General features: G+C 50.8%; 1 pseudogene; it reads right to left on the reverse strand.

Moving 5' to 3' along the window:
• Positions 1-248: 248 nt before the first annotated feature.
• LOC133123359 (uncharacterized protein K02A2.6-like) lies at positions 249-3,158 on the reverse strand (annotated as a pseudogene).
• Positions 3,159-3,363: the final 205 nt, after the last annotated feature.

Below are 3,363 nucleotides of genomic sequence, written 5' to 3' on the forward strand. Positions count from 1 at the left end.
TCTGCCGTAAAACAAAACGCCATAAGGCTTAGCTTCAACATAACTATGGTAACTCACATAGTCCAAAATAACAATGTGTGTAATTCAAGACATAACATATTTCCTCCCCTCTTAAATGATAATGTCCACATTAGCATAATAATCAACATTAAACCTAAACTAGGGAGAGAGGGTAGCCTGCCTCAACATCCCGCTTAACCCAAAGGGAATTATTCTGTCCCTTGTTTCCAGGGTTAGCACTAGGCTACTTATAACGCCCAGGAGGGTTTCTGTCTCTTGGGGGGGTTGCGCCTCGGCACAGGAGCAGGCTCAGGTTCCGGCTCGACCACTGGGGGATCTGGAGGTGTTGGCTCCATTGCAGGCGGCGATGGCATAGTTGAGGCTGGTGCTGACATGCTCAGGTGTGGTGTCAGGTCGCTGGTGGACATGGAGTCTGGTGCATCGGATGTGGGGATGATCAATGCAGTCTCTCTAGGCAACAACTGGTCCACATGCCTACGCCATGTTTGATTGTCTCGGGTTTGAACGTGATAGGAAACGGGCCCAGTCTTTTGGAGGACCGTGGCAGGGGTCCACTTCTCTTTGGTGGTGTAGTTGCGTGCTAGGACTGGGTCCCCAACAGAGAACTGTCTGTCTTTAGACCGCTTGGCTCGCTGATTGACTTGTTCTTGCTGTTTTTCATGGACTGATGTTTCCATAGAGGTAGGTCGTAGCAGATCAAGACGTGTCCGGAGCTGTCTCTTCATCAGAAGGTAAGCTGGCGAGGCTCCCGTTGTTGCGTGAGGTGTATTATGATACTTGTGAAGAAAAGCATCAAGGCGTTGCTTCAGGGGTGCCTCACTTTTGGATGCTTTGACGGCATGTTTCACAGTTTGCACCATTCTCTCAGCCAATCCGTTGCTAGATGGATGGTATGGGCTTGAGAGGATGTGCTTGATTCCATTGCTCTGTAGGAAATCCTCCATCTCCTTGGACACAAACGATGGCCCATTGTCAGTGACAATCTGCTCAGGCAGTCCAAATCGACCAAACATCTCCCTCAATGTCTGAATGGTCTTTTCAGAGGTGATGGTGGACATGACAGCCACCTCAGGCCACTTTGAGTGTGCGTCCACCGCCACCAGCAGCATAGCTCCATCAACTGGACCTGCAAAATCCAGATGAACACGCTGCCAGTCACAGGGATGTAGTGGGGCCGGGCTTGGCGTGTTTCAAATGACTTGACATGATGGGCATGATCTGGCTTTGGATTGAATGTCCTGGTCTAGCCCAGGCCACCAGAAATAGCTACGTGCTAGCTCCTTCATCCTGACTATGCCACAATGGCCCGAGTGTAGTTCTGTCAGGACTGGTTCTCTCAACTTTGGTGGAATTATGACACGCATGCCCCAAAGCAGGCATCCAGCAGTCACAGTCAACTCCTTCCCCTGCGAAAGGTAAGGTTGGAGATCAGATGGTGCGTCAGCAGCACGTGACATATCGCCTCTCATGACGCGGTCGAACACCCTGGAGAGGATGGGGTCCCTCTTTGTCTCCTTCGTGACCCGATGAGCTGTCACTGGGGCGTCCTCCACCATGTCAAAGTAGAAGATAGTTTGCCCTTTGCTCTTAGGGTGATCAGGAAGTGGGAGGCGTGACAGACCATCTGCATTGGCGTGTGCCCCTGATCGCCGGTATTTTATGTCATAGTTGTGAGCACTAAGGAGTAGCGCCCAGCGCTGCATTCGGCTTGCTGCCAGGGTTGGTATCCCTGCATAGGGACCAAAGATGGACGTCAGGGGCTGATGGTCCGTCAGCAAGGTGAACCTATGTCCGAACAGGAACGTGTGGAACTTTTTGATTCCAAAGATAACGCCCAACGCTTCTTTCTCTATCTGTGGATAGTTCCTTTCTGCTTTGCTCAGTGTCCGTGAGGCAAAGGCGATGGGTTTCTCTTCCCCAGCCGGTGTGATATGTGACACAACGGCCCCTACTTCATATGGAGACGCGTCACATGCGAGTTGGAGAGGCAAGGAGGGGTCAAAGTGCGTCAACACCTTCTCATCAGTCAACACTGCTTTTGCCGCTTGAAAGGCAGTGTCACACTCTTCTGACCATGACCATGGTTTGCTCTCTCCCAGAAGCTTGTGCAGGGGCTTCAGCAGTGTAGCCAGTTGTGGAATGAACTTGCCATAGTAATTGATAAACCCAAGAAAAGACCTCAACTGGCTCACATTCTCAGGAGCGGGAGCCTCTGAAACGGCAGTCACTTTAGATGGCGCTGTGTGGAGCCCGTCTGCGTCGATTACGTGACCTAGGTACTCCACCGCTGACTTGAAAAACTCACATTTCTCCTGGCGAATACGTAAGCCATAGTTTTCAAGTCTTTCCAGAGTCCTGTCCAGGTTTAGCAGATGTTCTTCGTCGTCCTTCCCTGTTACCAGGATATCATCTATATAGCACTGCACACCAGAGAGACCACACAGGACCTGAGCCAGGGCCCTCTGGAACACTGCCGGTGCTGAGGTGATACCAAATGGCAGCCGGCGGTATCTATAGAGACCCTTGTGGGTGGTGATGGTGAGGAGCTCCTGTGAGTCTTCGTCGATGTGCATCTGGAGGTAAGCCTGGTTAAGATCGATTTTACTGAATTTCTTACCACCAGCCAACCCAGCAAACAGGTCCTCAATCACAGGAAGAGTGTATTGTTCAGCAGTCAGCACAGGGTTTATAGTTACCTTGAAGTCACCACACAGGCGAACTGATCCATCTCTCTTTATTACAGGGACCACTGGGGTGGCCCAGTCGCTGTGTGGTACTGGCTCAATGACCCCAATCTTCACCAATCTCTGTATGTCAGCGTCTACTTTTGGCCTTAGTGCGTAGGGGACATTTCTGGCTTTCATGAATCGTGGTTTGGAATCAGGTTTGACCTTCAGCTTGACTGTGATTCCTTTCATGCTCCCCAGCTCGTCCTTGAACACAGCTGCGTGTCGCTGTAACACTGCTGATAGCCCTGTTTTATCAGCTGACACTGTATTCACTTTTCTCCAGTCCAGACACATCATCTCCAGCCATGGTCTGCCCATCAGCGTTGGATAGTCCCCTTTGACCACGTAGATGGGAAGCTTGGCTTTTTGTCCCTTCAGTTCCACTAGGACCTCTGCCTTCCCAGCCATAGGGACGGTCTCACCCGTATATGTTTTTAAAACAAGCTTTGCCGGAGTCAGTGGAGTGTGGACATTAGTGACACAGCTGCTCCAGTATCGATTTCCATTTTGTGGAACCTGAACCGCTCTGCGATGACTAGAGGCTTTGGGCTAAAATATCCATCCAACGTTTTCACAATGTCCTTGAAGAAATAATCGCCTGGCTTGTCTGGCT

The sequence above is a fragment of the Conger conger genome, chromosome 1 (genome assembly GCF_963514075.1).
Source record: "Conger conger chromosome 1, fConCon1.1, whole genome shotgun sequence".
Taxonomy (NCBI): Eukaryota; Metazoa; Chordata; class Actinopteri; order Anguilliformes; family Congridae; genus Conger; species Conger conger.